Genomic DNA, 16198 nt, shown 5'->3' on the forward strand with positions numbered 1-16198 from the left:
TTTCTTCTTGTGCATAAAAACCATACTTGCTTACAATGGTGAGTTTTAGCTGGTTTGGTGGTGCTTACTTTCACTAAACATGATAGACAGCTGAAAACTCTGGTTCTAAAAGAAATGAGACACAGTTTCAAAACATTTAGATTCTACCTTTTGGTTAGATTAGATTCATGTGTGCTATTTGTCCAACTTCAGAGCTGTCCTAAAATTGAGTATTGATGCTTGGAGAATATTTCATGATGGCACAAACTAAAAATGGCTATAATATTCCCCAGAGTTTTGTCAATACTAAGAGGCATTGAAAGGCTCACTGGCTCTTTCCTTGGATATACATTCCCAATCTTGTCTTTTTTTTCCTAATACCCATTCATTTTTAATTATATTGTATTGATTATGCTACTACAGTTGTCTGGATTTTTCCCCTTTGCCCCCTCCACCCAGCATCCTGACTCCCTCAGGCAATCCCCCACCATCGCTCATGTCTATGGGTCATGCATACAAGTTCTTTGGCTTCTCCATTTCCTCCCCTGTACTTGACATTCCCGTGGCTGTTCTGTAACTACCTATTTGTACTCCTTAATCCCCTCACCTCTCACCCATTCCCCCACACTCCCCCCCATCTAGCAACCATCAAAATTTCTCTGTATCCATGATTCTCTCTGTTCTTCTCTTGTGCTTAGTTTGTTTTTAGATTCAATTGTTGATAGATGTGTATTTTTTGCCATTTTATTATTCATGGTTTTGATGTTCTTCTTTTTCTTAAATAAGTCCCTTTAACATTTCATATAACAATGGTTTGGTGAGGATAAGCTCCCTTCGTTTTTTCTTATCTGGGAATCTCTTTATCTGTTCCGGAGATATCCCTCCTGAACATTTATCCACCACAAGTGGATGTGGGACCAGCCTGCTCCACACCTGCACCCTTCCCACCAGTCTGGATGGATGTGGGTTCTTTAATTCCATAGTTGTCAGACTTCCAGTCAACTCAATTTCTGACTGTTCTGAGTGATGGTTGTTCTACATAGTAGCTGTAATTTTGATGTGGTTATGCAGAGAGGCCAGCCGTGTCTGCCAATGCTGCCATCTTTACTGGAAGTCCTAATCCCAATCTTCTCGTCCGTTACCAATGACAGTCACATGTCGCTTCTTCCTATCATCAGGTTTTCTTGTCCTCACAAAACCTCTTCCCCAGACTCTCTGCCACTTCCACCAACAACTAGAGCGTACCCTTCCCACACAGGAATACTACTACTCTGAAAGCTATGAGCAATTTTAATGTGCGGGGGGAAAGGAGATGTCAGAAGCAATCTGAAAGTTAAGAAATAAAACTTGTGTATTGAGCGCCATCTCAATTTTCTTTACTAGTTATGGTTTACATTCCCACAATGTGGGATTAAATATGTTGTTGTAAGAAAATAGACAGGTGATCCCACGCAAATAAGAAGCCTAGCTGGTTCTCAGGGAGGGGGAGCCTGCAAGCCAGGGTTTTTTCAAACTTGCCCCACTGAACCCCAGGGATCCTACAGGTAAGCCCTTTTGAGTGTATGAGCAATGTGTACACAAAACACAAAATTGAATTCCACCTTACAACTCTGCACATATATCTGAACCTAAATGAATCATTGATGAAAAAGTTGCAGTTCTCTGTTAATCTTTCTAAATCCAGGTGCTTAAGAAAAACTCTACATGCAAAGACTTCACTTAGACATATGAACACTCAACAGATGCCCAGCCATTGATTAAATACATGCAACCTACAAATACTTACCAATTATCTACTCCACCCAGTCTCTCTTTTAGGCCCTGAGCAGCACCCAGCAGTGAACAGAAAGGACAAAATTCCTTGCCTTTGTGGAGACATAGCAACCAAATACATTGTGGTTTAGAAACAAAAACAGCTCTAAAGGGCATCTGGGGAAACATTGTGGAAACTTTAATATAGATTGAGTACTAGGCTATAATTAGCTTTGTTGTGATAATAGTATATGGCACAGTGGTCTTCAAACCTGCCTGTACATTAGAATCACCCAAGGACCTTCAGAAAAAATGCTGATGCTGCCGACCCATCAGGGATTTAGATTTAATTAGTCTGGAGTTTGGCCTGAGCTTTGAAAGTTTAAGCCACAGGTGGCAAACACGAGGCCCACGGGCTGAATCCAGCCCGGCTCCTTGCTTTCTACCTGGCGGCAGCACCAAGCTCCCACTTAACTGTTAAGGAGTAGTACAGTTATACAGTCCTAAAATTACATTTGGCCCTTCGAAGGCAACTGCAAGGCTGATATGGCCCCAGGTGAAAATGAGTTTGACACCCCTGGTTAAACTTTTGAAAATTCAAACTTTGATTCCAGCTGTAAAATGTATGTGTATTCATTATCCATTTTAAAACATTTCTAAGCGCTAAAATTTTTCATGATTAAAGTTGGGGAAACAAAATCAATCGTCTTGTTCACTTGATCATCTAAGACAGGATGCGGGCCTGAATACAAAATTCTGCAACTCACAAGCAGAAAACTACTGTCAGAGGATAGGACCTGTTCCAGAATTCACCAAGTAGCCTAATTTCAATGTACTGAAATGATTTTACTATAAACTCTTTTTGTTTCCATGCTTATTTAAAGATGCTTGTAAAGGGTTCAGCCCAAAATGATCCTATCTTTGCAATAACAGTGGCTCACTGACTTTGCTCTGAAAGTGATTGCCGCCATTGAGTGCTGCAGGCCCAGGAAGCCTGTGGGCTGTGTCTGTACGGACCCTAAAAACACACTTCAAACTGCATTTTAAACTAAAAATATAAAATATTTGATTTGTCCTAATTTGCTTCTTTCTTCTAAAGATGTAGGAAAACCTCCCAATTAATATGACACAATTCAGTCTATTCTAGTGCCATCTGTCATCTGGACAGTTATTATTCATAAGGGAAACTGTACTTATTATTCATTATTTATATCTCTCCAACTTGATTTTTCTTTTCCTGGCAAGAACATAAAAAAAAAGAATAGTGAGAAACGTAGCTGTAAAAGTAGATTGGAGCCCTGATTAGAAAGATATTCATACTTAAGATTGTACTCCTTCGGAAAATATTTACTGAGAACCTACTATGCACCAAGTAACATGGGTACAATTATAAACAAGCCAGACAGGATCCCCCATTTATGGTCATGTTGGGAATACAAACATGAATGGCACAATTAGGGTGTTGCTTTTGCAATGATAATTTGATGATCAGAATTAAAATGACCTAGACCAGGACTGCATTAAAAGTGTATATTATGCTTGTATTTAAAAATTAAATTTGATAATATAGTCCTCTTGACTGAGTTGCTTTCCATTACATTTTTATCTTTCCTTTTTGTATTAGTTTCATGTGGCTGCAAATGACAGCAGACTTGGTGACTTAAAATAACAGAAGTTTATTCTCTCATAGTCCTGGAGGCTAGAAGTTCAAAATCAGAACCACTGGTGCCAAGAGGTTAGTGAAGCTGTACTCCCTCCAGGCCTCTAAGGGATCCATTCCTTGCCTCTTCCAACATCTGTGGACGCCAGCATTGTTTCTGCTAGTGGCCATGAGACTCCAGTCTCTGCCTCCTTTCACATGCCTTCTGTGTGTGCGCATGAGATCTCCCTCTCTTTCACAAGGATGACCGTGCCCCCATTTTGGGTCCAACTAGATAAGCCAAGATAATCTCCCACTTCAAGATCCTTAACTTGATTACATCTCCAGAGACCTTTCTTCCAAAGAAGGTAACATTCTAGAATCCACTAAGCCAGTGATCCTTTGTCAAAATTCTCACTCAGAAGTATTTAATATTGTTACTACATAACGGTCTCTTGTGCAAAAGAAAACATCCTGACATAGAAAAGCTGACATCAATCAGTAATTGCTTGCATACAAACTCCATGTACTTTCTTCCCACTCCAGATGTGCACGAGCACATAAACTCAACCCCTAGCCTTTCAAGCAAGAATAAAAATACCACATCATACCATGATGACACCATTACAAATATACTTGCATCGCATTTGGGCTATTAACATTTTTTGTTTTTGCAAACAGAGTAACTAAAATAATTAATTTCATTGTTGCAGCACCTTAAAATATAGCAACATGAAAGAAAATGCAAAATGAGTCACAAACTAAAATCCACACCATATTAGTTAACAGTTGTCTGATGTAGGACAAGCCCCGTGAGACAGTGCAAAAACCTAAAACACTGCATTTCACATGTTTTTCAGAATAGGGTGAGCAAGCTCGCCAGTTATGCAGTCTGTCATCTCCTCCTCCTCATTTACTGGCTTACCTTCAGGCAGCAGATGTTCTAGGTCACTCCATCATACCCCCATTGTTTCCTCTCTCTATCCCGCCATGCATCATTCTGTTACTCCAGTGGACTATATAAGCCTGTATTCTCTTATAGAAGTCACTTTAACTTATTGGACTTATAATACAACAATTGTGCCAATAGAATATACTGTAATTACAGAATCACAGACTTTTTAAAAGGAAAGGTCACTGGAGAACCACTGTAAGAAAGCAAATGTGCATCAAGCCCAGTCACATTTTCTGGACCAAAGTCTTTCCACCTCTCCCCACCTCCCCAACTTTGGCTGAGTCAAGCAGAGAACAAGATTGGCATCTGTAAGTATGAAAGCACGCCAGGGTCACAGAAGAGGTAACTCCAGTTTTGGAATATAAAGCAATCTATGCAATTGCTCTTACCCCAGCCAGAATACTGACAGGGCCCCTGAAGCACGCTTGCCTCATTTCCATGTGGCCTCAGGCTAGCTTCCCTTTCTGGCCCAGTTCCCAAAGCAAAAGATGAGGTTTTAGAGCCAAGTAGCAGCACCAGAGGAATGAAATGACAGCTGCCACCAACACAGGTTGCAAATGAAATCTTCTCATGGACAACCAGATGTGATTATCTGTGGGTAGATGTTGAAACATAAATGCCTGACACTGGTGTTAGAGAATCAAATTCTCTCGTTCTCTGTTGCAGGGGGCAGGAAACTAAAACCCCAGAGATATAAGAAAAAAACTTATGTCTCAAAACACTGTCATATAATCAGCAATCACTTATTGACTGTACACAGCATGCTTGGCATTGTCTAGATGGTGGGATTCAAGGATAAATAAAGAAAATAAGATGTTCAGTGCTTTTACGGTCTATCTTCTAAGATGGATACAATAAATGCATGCACGTGGCTGTGAAGAGACAAGGAACTACACACAAAAATATATTTTATGTATTTAACTTATTTTATTGTTGTTCAATTACAGTTGTATATATTTTCTCCCCACCTTCTTCCCTTCAAAAAAAAAAAGATATTTTTAATCACACACATAATGCAGTTTTATGAAAGAAAAACATAGTAATGCATTTTTATCAAAGGACATAGCTTAATAATGTTACTCTCCCTATAAGCTGTTCTATTTCATCTCTTTCCCTTTTGCTTCTCTTTTCCTTCCTTATTGCTATGATTTAAAACAGTTGTTTTCAGACTTACATATGCCAGATAAAATTTTTTTTTTAATTTGGGGTAGAGGAAATCAACACAGAGCTGGAAAGTTTTTATTTGCCAAAAAGTTAAAAAAAAAACAAAACCAAACCTATATCAAATTGCACTAGCTTTATTTAATTAAAGACATTCAATTACAAAAGAAAGAATATGTGGTCATAGTCATTCAAGTATAAACCACCAGTATCAGATCCTTTCATATTTCGTTACAAGTGTGAATTATAGAGCAAGAAGAAGACTAAGTAACAAATGGGAGGAGAGAGAAACCCTGAAGGGTCAAAAATGTAATGGAGAATAGAGGTTAGAGATGGCAAAGATTTTTCTTTTTCCACACTTTTTTCCAGGGCCAGCCCAATTTACCTTCAGCCATTCAGTAACAAAGAACCAAGGTGTGTCTTTGTCTCGCACGGAGCACATGAGATGAAGGGGGACAGGACACCGTGAAGAACCCTAAAGTGATGCTGGGATAACTGGAAAGTAACACAGAGGTGTTACCACAGGACAGTTGTGCTAAAAATGGAATGCTGAGACAAACACTTGCAAGAAAAGTCCTTTTTAAGAGTGGCCGGAAAACGAGAAGAAGCCAGAGGCCAAGAAATGGGCACGGACAGCATGAGGCAGTGAAGTGCAGGCTGGGGTTGCCGCGGCTGAAGAACAAAGTGCAGATCTGAGGAACTGCGGGGAGAGAAGTTGCCAGCTCAGTAACAGGCCCCCGGAGCAGGCCTGAGGACTGAGTGTCAGCGGTGAGTCAGATGTCACGAGTGGAGGACAGGCAGGCTGGCAGCGGGACCGCCAGTGACAGGGAGGAAGTAAGGGAGGAAATGATGCGTGCGATAGCTAGGAAACGTAATAAATAGTTACATTTCTGTGGTTTCTCCAGCAAAAATGCATCCTGCGTGCTACACCTCGGTTAAAATGTAACTGGGAGAACAACAACACGCTGACAGCACAGGCAGCTGCTCCGGGATAGCACGTCTAGGAACGGGTGAACAGGGATAAATATCCTGTGGGAAAGTGAAGCTCAGTAGTGGCCAGCCCTTCAGTAGTAGTGCATGTGACCTTTATCTCCTTATTTGCTCTGTTATTTATGTGTTTTCAAATTTTCTCAAGTGGGAAAAATAAATAACTGTAAAAAGGAGGAAATAAGATTTTGTTGGTAGAAGTTCTTCAATTTTCTAACTGCATGTTAGAATGTTGTGTGTTTGGGAGTTTCATGGTCACACATGGACACACATAAAATGTGTCCTCCTACTTCAAGTATTCTGGAACTTTCAGCACACGGGGGGGCACTCACACCACTAGTGTATCCATGGATGTCACGGAGATCATCATGGCCAGCCATCTGGTGACTTTACATACAAAACGTGTCAGAAGTGCATATATTGGTCACACCGCAGCCAAAGTTAATCATAAAAGCCAAGAAATGTCAGCCCAATAAATAAGTTACTTAACCGAAAGCCTGACGCTGTCACGGATCAATATCACAAGGAACTTCTCACCAAGATCTGTATAAAGCTCTTCCAGAATCATAGATGATAGCAGCACTAACATTTTCTAGTATTAAATAAGGTACTTTGTGGTCATAAAGTGGAATGGGCACTTTCATAGTAAACAGGGCCGATCCAGCATGCACGGTCATTAAAACAGAGAATGGCAATTATTCCTACCTGCAGCTCAGGCTGTGGACAGGAGACATAGTGAAGTCATTAAGAAAACAGACTTTAGAAAACAGGCTGCCAGGGTTATGAACCCTTTTCTACCAATTTCCTGGAGTGTCATTTTGAGCAAGTTTCTTAACCTCTGTGCCTTGGTTGCCTCAAATGTAAAACAGAGATAATCATTATTCCTACCTTCCTGGTAAGGTGAAGTATATAGGAATCAATATCCACACATGGCTATTAGAAAGCACATAAGGCAAATACAGAGCACTGTGTAAGGACTAGCTATTGCTGTGTATTTTTCATCATAAAGTGGGATGTTGAAAAGCCCAGCACTGTCAAAAATGATACTTAAAAGCATCCATAAACTGTGGACATCACATTGGTGGTCATTTCATACAGTTTTGCCATATTCATAAATACAAAGTGGCTTTCTGTCTCTTCTTACTTCCTCTTATTCCGCCCATCTCCAAACCACATACAAAAATTAATATGGTTGATACTAGAGTTCCTCAAAAATATTGGCACCCCAGGAGTGAGAGGCCTTGGTAGTTTTCTCCCCAGTGAATCATGCTCTCCCTTACTTGAACCCTCCCCTAGGAAACCAAGGAAACTTCTCTACTCAACAATCCAGTATGTTGGCACCAACTTCTAAAATCAAATGCAAGTTGACTCACTATAAAAGAAAATTGTGTACGAAAGTAAAATTATATATATGTATATATGTGTGTGTATATATAATATATGATATACATAAAACAAAAGGCTGTTATAACTAATTTCCCTCATTGCAACACAACCTCCCAGAACCTAATTCAGAGAATTTCCTCCTTGTGAACTTGTCTTTCGCACCCACTCACTGGAGGCTCCTCGAGCACTCTACATGTAATTATCTTGGAGCACTAGAAAGCCAACCCAGTCCACCACCAAATCTGACCAATGAGAGTAGTTTCTAGCCTAGCACTCAACCAATAAGATGCTAAGCCACAGGTTCCTTGCTAGGTAAGCTGACAAATGCCAGAGGCTTACACAGAATTCCCTTGGCTCCTCACAGGTAATTGATTTCTTCCAAAGTCAGCCTCTTCAGTGGGATACTAAAAGAGCCAACCACTTGGATATTCTAGCAAAATGTGGGCCGAGAACTTCCAGAATCCTCAGAACTGCAACTACAAAAGGATTTATACAGACTCTGGCTTTCTCCAGATTCACATTTCTTTCAGAAATCAGGGGAGTCACCTTGCCAACTGTCACTGAATGATTCCTAAAAACCATTCTTCATAAACACACACTTTCATCACTTTACAATGTCAAATGGCTACAAATGCTGAGCATGCATTATGCTTACTTGCTAGGGATCATCAGCACAGCTTCTATATACCACATCCTCAGGACTTGCAACACTAATTCATGGGTCTCAGAGGAACTGTCAACTACCAGTCTCCAACCTTCCAAGTAACTGCAAATGGTAAACTACAAGTGTCAACTATGGAAATGCAAAGGGTCTGAGGGTCTCCTGACAGAGCTTGTCGCTGAAGCCTCAGCTCCATGGAGTTATGAAAGTGTTTTCTGCCTGCCTTCGCCATAACCTCTTTCCCCTCCTCAGGCACCAACCTGGACTCATCAAGATGCCCCAGCTCAGGCTCAAGGTACCAAAGCAGCCTGGCCTTTGGACACTTCTTTCATTCTCTTCCCTGAGCATGGGGAGAGAGGGGATGACCCTCTTGGTTGTTTACCACAGGAAATGAACTCACAAGCAGCTACTGACATTTCCTACAAAAAAGCCATTCTTTCTTCTACCCTACCTCTCTACCTGTGTCCATCATCTCCCTATCTCCATTCACACTTGGTCTGTCTCTGGATTGCTTTGCAGATGTATTGTGAGTTATACTCATAGGAGAACAGATGGGAGAGACCGTCTCAGATAGCAAAACAAGTCCACTAGGAATCAAGCATTTTTTGGTTGCTATTTGCAAGGGGCCTGTGTGCTTTACACGGTGACTTTTTACCTCATCTAACCGTCATACTGCCACCAAGGTACAGAAAGGTTTAGCACCTTGCCCAAAGGCACATAACTAGTGACGGGCCCAAGACACAGTCCATGGTATTTTACAATCCAGAGCTCCTTTTTTCACCACTATGCCATTACATACCTCTTATATTACATCATTCAGTCCCAGGGTCCCTGATAGAGGAGTCAGGTATTCTGAAAAGTGGGCAGGCCACAAGCAGAGTGACTGAAAAAATCCCATTGTTTCCATTGAGTTAGACCTTTAAGGCTTGCCACAAATTGACCTCAACCTCCCTCTCCATCCTTTCCTTCTTCCTCTCTCAAGCATCCTGTCCTCTAGCCAATTAGAATCTTCATAGAATTAACTCCCACCTGAACCTCCCTCTCCTCAGTGCATTTACTTTCCTACCCTGAAGTCAAATTTTACCCAAGCCCCTCCAACAAGATGAAACTTTCTCTGATCCTTTTGGTTAAAAACATAAGATGTCCTCCTTCTGCAAATGCCTACAAGCAGGCTTGTTGATTCTTTTTAAACCTCCATTATAGTGGTTGTAACTTCCTGTCCTGCATCAGATATGCGACTCAGCTCATCATCTGTAGTAGAAATTAGAAACCTTCTAGGAGCTGATTTCTGACTAGCACAGTATTCCTAGCAGAGGGCACAGCACAGAGCATCTGCTCAACAAACTTCAAGGAGGCATCATAGCACACTTTTTAAGACAGATGTCTCATCATTGACAGCTGTACTGGGTAATGAAACAAATGTAGCTTCTACCAGTGACAATAATTCCATCCTTTGGAAATTCTGTAGGACTCATTCTAATACATAGCATCTAACTACTGTCTAATATGAAACGCTCTAGGTTCTACTTCCTTGAGAATCTCAATGTCACAAGGCTAAGAAGAGGCAGATTCTAGGTAATTTTTCTTCCATCCCCAAAAATGTATGTGCTGTTTACTTTTCTTTACCTGGAATTTAACAAACAAGCTGAACCAAGGGGGCTGACCTTAAATTTCGAGAGGAATAAAGGGTGGCTACCACTAATGACCCCTCTCCAGACGGGCCTCTGAGGCCCGGTCAGCAGCTTGGGAACAACCTGGTCACTCTACATTCTGAAAGCCAACAAGGAGAAAACTGACCGCAGAAATGCAATGATTCTCTCAGATGAAGATGGAGCTTCCCCCAGGAGGGAAAATGAACAGAGAATGTTCTTACATTTAAAAATTTCACCAGAGGACCTCAATTTTACCTCAATGAAAGAGACAGGGATGATAATCCATGCATATGTTTTGTTTGTCTGGTTGGTTGATTTTATTTTTGGGTTTTTTTTTTTGCACTAAGATGTCCTTTTGGCATAGTTTCAGAAGCCATGCTAAGTGTGAAGGCAAAAGACATACATACAGATGTCCTTCTATTCCTCTTTTTTTCATTATTCACAAAAATTATACAGTTCTTCATTTACTTCTCATGCGGACCTGAGACAACGGCATCCCTGGAAAAACAATGCTTGCCGTACCTGCCTCACTCCTGGCACCCCAGCATTCGAATTTCCGTTCTGAATTCTGAAACTACCAAGGAGTACGGCCATTTAAATCAACTTGTCATTTAATTTTAAAAGGGGGATTAGTTAATGTCTGTTTTTAAAATAATTATATAGGATTACATTATGACTCTAAGGCTGGTAACAAGAAAACATGGGATTGCTTTGGCTACAAAGTCCATTTATAAGATTTTATTCATCACAAGATCAACACCAATTCCCTGCCTTGGAAAACTGAAATGTATATGCATGTGAAATGCTCCATATGGGAATTACCAGTAGATGAAGTTATTCACAAAGTCATAATATTATCTTCATATATGTACAGTGCATAAAGTGGTACATGCCATTAAAATGAATAAAATCACTGCTAAAGTAAATAATGCTTATCACATATATTCCTGCAAATGCTATACTTAAAATGAAAAACTCTTAAATATCTGATGTGTCTTAAGCAAAAGTGATAGATTTTTTCACTAGTCTCAAGTCATCTGTCACTACATACAACATATAAATTCTCCAAATGTAAAAGATTCATGTTCCAAACACAATAAACATGATGACAATTCAGGAAGTAAGGAAACAGTGGATTGTCTCTGTCACTCACGGGTGCAATTTCAGCATCTGTAGATAAGGTTTATTTTCAAACAAATAATTAATATTGTCCTTGTTTACTTTTCACCCAAGAGGTAATGCAAATAAAACATTAAATAATGTATTCAGCTTGAAAATATTCATGCATATCAATAATGCAGCATTATATAGATTTGTAGCATTTAATATTCCTCTCAAAAAGAAGGAAAACACTTTGTACTATGATTTCATGAGCCTAACAACATGTCACAATTTAGAAGATTCATGAGGAACCAAACAAATCCCTAATAAAATTCACTCTGTCAATCATTTCTTCAATATGCTTGAATTACTAAAATTTCAAGTGAAAGTTTGAAGACTGGCTCTCTCCAAGATTTAAAACTTACTGGCCAAAGGTTTCTCAGAACAAATTTTTTTATAATAAATATTTTTCTTAATTTTAGTTTAATTGTTTTCAAGTATAATAACTATTTTAAATTTCAGTATTATCAATTAAAAAATAAAAGAAGGTACACCTGCAAGGGTGTTTTTGTGGCCACCGGCCCAGAAAGCACATTTGAGAGGATGTGAATTACCCCACAATGACAACAAATGAAAGGTCTCTAGCGGATACTCTAGGCATCTGCTCCCAGCCACAGTCCATTTTCAGGTCTCCACAAGGCCACAAGGAGGCTGTATACTTGCCTCCCTGCAGCCAAGAGCTCTGGTAACTGCTGTGCCCACTGGGCTGATGTTCATACGCCTTCCTGGTCAGCCCGCTTCTAGAGTCCTTGGAGGCTCCTTCAGGCCACCTCCGTGGCTACCTGTGTCTCAGGTACAGCCTCCTCTTGCAGCCACCAGGGGCTGCCCTCCTGCCAACCCTGCCAGCATTGCTGCAAGGTCAGAAAAGCAGCTGCCCCTTACTTCCATAACTGCTCTCCTTTTCTAGTGCTCTGGCCGTATTTGTTCTTGACCCTAAAGCCCAGGGACCCCCTCCTTCCCTAGACTGAGACCACTAGGCCCACTGGACGAAGACAAGGGGGAATGGGACAGCCTAGGCTTTTATGAAGCCTTTGTTTTTAGTTTATGAAGTGTTTTACTTTTTACAAAATGTATGCTTCCTTCCTTTCTTCTCCCTAAAAAGGCAGGTTGTCCAAGGTGTTCAGGGGCCTGAAAGGACCCCTTTCAAAGCTGCCCCATCATGTCTGGGTTCCCATCAGCACACGGTCTGGGTTTCCTTCCCCTTCCCTGTGTTACCTGTACTGGATCCACAGACTGGGCAGCTTTGGAAGATCGATCCATGCAAACCATTTGCCCAGGTGCAGATATAATGGATATAATGTCAACGTTGTATAAGGATATATTGTCAGGGGGCTTAAAAATGCGCAGAATCTTGGAAAACACCTAGGAAAGCATGCAGGCTCACCCCAAGAACTCTACCTGGTAAAGCAGTACAGGGATGGCATCCCTAGGAGAGCAGGAGAGCTTGGAGTGGACACAGAATTCTGCTTCTGCTAAGATTAGCAATTTGTGGCAGCAGGACATTTATGGGAACATGTCATTCAGGGACACCTTGGCCTGGGAATCAACTGTTTATAAAACAGGTCTAGGTTTAGGACCAAGAAAAAGGCAATCCCCTAGCCTTTGGCTTTCTGGCAAGTTCCGAATTACTTTGCCTAAAAGCGGGGAAGCTCCAGAAACAGCTGTGGTGAGTTGATCACCTGGTTCATAGTTATAAACTAAGGAAATTTATTTGCTGTGAAAAATAGCCATGGCTAAAAGATGGTTACCAGTCTATGCTCTCCAGCCAGCCTGCCCTCACTCACTACCTTCCTGAATACTTTCTGCAATTTCATGAAAGGCACTTTTGAAACAGCAAATAGGCCATTTTATTTTGATACTTTTGGGTTGGTGGCAGGCTAAGTCTTTAATGTCTTTGTGGCCTCTGAAGTATTTGAACGACTTTATTAAGTGGAAAGGGGCCGTTCATTCACTCCTGTGACATTCCCATACTTTTCCAGTGAAAGCGAATTGTGCACATGGACTTCAGTGGAAAGTTCTCATGCAACAGAAAGGGTGCTGAGACCATCGCGATTGCTAGGGAAGACCTAAAGACAATGCAGGCTCACTGCTGTCTTACTGTCCTATTTCTAGGGCTCAATCTGATTATTGAGCTTTTGTAGAAAAACACAGCCGTCGAATGGCAATGGCGCTGGTGGCAACAGTAGCTGTAATAAAGACATACCTGTTACTGTGTCATACTGGCCCTGGGAGATTTTTAATGCATTTAAAGGAAGTTTCCAACTTATAAATGTCAACCGATAGAGAGGAGAGGCCCCTGCCTGGGGCTTTCTTTTCCATTCTATTTGCAGATACCTCTACTGCCCCATCAGTTCCCGCTGAGCACGCTACAACCCAGACTTCAGCTTTGAAAGAACCAGATGGGGGCCTTCCACCAAAGACATTCTTCCACTCACTGAGGCCCACTGTCACTCAGACATGCGCACTCTGAAGGGAGAAAAACTGAAGGGCGGCAACCACACTCACACTACACCCCTCGGGAGAATGCAAACGACCAGGGTTCCGAGCAGAATTGAACTACAGGCAAGCTGTGTGGTCCGAGGCCAGCGACTCCATGTACACGAGCTTTCTCCTCTTTAAGACAAGGATAATAATTCTCACCTTACAAGGATTAAACAAATTCTCTTTTAAACATTTGAACACAGGCAGTACTCAATAAATATTTGTTTTTCTTTTCTTCTATGATCTAATTTGCTCCAGTTACATGAATAGCTCACTGCAAAATGCCAGAAGACTCCTCAGGGTCACACAAACTTATTTACTAAATGGCAGAATTTAGTAAAACTACTTATTACCACATTGCAGTAAATGGTGTCTGGGAGCCTGAAAGTAGGCAAGGTGATCTCCCCAAGTGCCTCTTTCATTACCAGCAGACTGCTTAGAATCCAGATCAGAACAAGCTTCCCCCGACACCAGAGAGGGAAGAGTTCTTATGATAAAAATGAACACAAGCTACCTGCCACTCAAGCGCTCTGTTTTGGTTTAACTTGCTTCATATATACTTCTAGAATCCATGTTCAGCCTATGAAAGTTGGGAACAATTTCCCTGCATGGCACAGAGGTGAAGGCTCCAACGACAAGCTGCCCAGGCCCAAATCCCAGCCCTGCCCCTTTCTAGCTGTAGGATCCCAAGCAAGTTACTGTGCCCTCCGTGCCTCTGTGTCTTCCCGCATAAACTGGGGATAACATCACCACCCACGTGGGGAGTTACGATGCTTAAATGAGTTCATGCAGCCTCTCTAACTCAGTGGCAGCAACCCTTACCTAAAAACCCGCATGCCAAAAAACAACAACAACAAAAAACCACCGCTGAAGTTGTCCTAATCTTTTAAAAGGAAAACGCAATATATCACATGTGTGTCCAAAACCTTCAACCAGTGTTCTAAAACATAACACAGCGAAACTCCAACACAATCAGCAAACTATCTCGTCGAAGATCAAACAACTAGTAAGGTTAAGTGCTGTTTCTGGGCAGAGACGTGACAGCATCCTCCGGGCTGACACGGAGCATGTTGTCAAGGTGCCCACATCATCCTGAATTGTAACTCGAGATATTTCTCCCACATTTGTGTTTAAAATGTCATATTGGGTTTGCAGGCATACACATAAATATTCCTTCCAAAAAAATAAGCTAAAAATTGTTGTATTAAAAGACTTATGTGCTGTGAAGCCTGGGTATTAAGAAGTAAAAAACATCTTTACGGCGGAAACAAGTCCACCAAAGGGAGCCCCTGCCGGGTGTGTGCCTGCATCAATGACGTGCCTAGTGACCAGACAGAGAAGGGCGATTTAACGTCAACAGCTACTAAAATATGCCACTGATTCCAAAGTGTGCAATGCTTCTGCAAGTACATAGAAAGCAAGATTTGGGGATTTCACAAACTGCATTTCCTGCAACAATGGTAACAAGTGTTCAAAAAAAAAAAGCTCCTAGGAATATGCTTCTTGCTACAAAATGTTTTAAGAATCCATAACACACACTAAGATATGCTTCAGGAAGTCCTGCAGTAAACTTTGCTTACACCAAAATATTAGGCCACAAACCCCTTTTTTAATAGAACACCTAGTAACAGTGTTCCACATACGATTTGGAAAAGAATGGTCTAACAATTTGATTTATTTTTTTATGAAATTTTTCCATTAAGGAGATTAACAAAGTCTTAGCCTCTTCCGAAACATATAACAAACTGTTAGAATGGGCCTTTTGTTTTATGGACACCAAGCCTGGACTGTGTTTTCAAGCTTCAGGCTTCTAAGATCAAGAGAGAAGACAGTTGACCCTTGAACTATGGGGCAGGGGATTGACCCCTACCCACACAGTCAAAAATCCACTTATAATGTTTGACTCCCCCAAAACTTAACTGCTAATAGGCTACTATTGAGCTGAAGTCTTACCTATAACATAAAAAGCTGATTCCTGCATATTTTCTATGCTACATGTGTTATATACAATATTCTTACATTAAAGTAAGCTAGAGAAAAGAAAATTTTAAGAAAATCGTAAGGTTCATGTATGAGATTCTTCAAATTGTCACAAATCTCTGAAAATTTTTCCAATATATTAACTGAAAAAAATCTGCATACACGTGGACCTGTGCAGGTCAAACACATGCCCTACAGGAGTCAGCAGTGGGCGCTGCCCTTGGCACAAGCACACAGGGCAAAGGCCAGAGTAACAGCGACACCGCCCCATCCGACACCCAGGCCCAGGAGAAGGTAGCAATCTGTGTATATGAACATCTGCTCCATGTAGAAGCTCAGAAATCAGCCCAAACATCTTTATCAGTGATAAAATGAAGGGGGAAAAAAACATCACGTGGTGGGGA

At 41.1% G+C, this 16198-nt stretch overlaps 1 protein-coding gene and 1 pseudogene across 2 annotated transcripts in view; one reads left to right on the top strand and one right to left on the bottom strand.

Moving 5' to 3' along the window:
• The window catches only part of ARHGAP18 (Rho GTPase activating protein 18), a 171645-nt gene that overhangs the window by 93134 nt on the left and 62313 nt on the right, over nt 1–16198 (bottom strand). The gene's annotated exons all lie outside the window — the stretch shown is intronic.
• LOC114494080 overlaps nt 1–16198 on the top strand; it is a 44901-nt pseudogene that overhangs the window by 25176 nt on the left and 3527 nt on the right.

The sequence above is a fragment of the Phyllostomus discolor genome, chromosome 4 (assembly GCF_004126475.2).
Source record: "Phyllostomus discolor isolate MPI-MPIP mPhyDis1 chromosome 4, mPhyDis1.pri.v3, whole genome shotgun sequence".
Classification (NCBI taxonomy): domain Eukaryota; kingdom Metazoa; phylum Chordata; class Mammalia; order Chiroptera; family Phyllostomidae; genus Phyllostomus; species Phyllostomus discolor.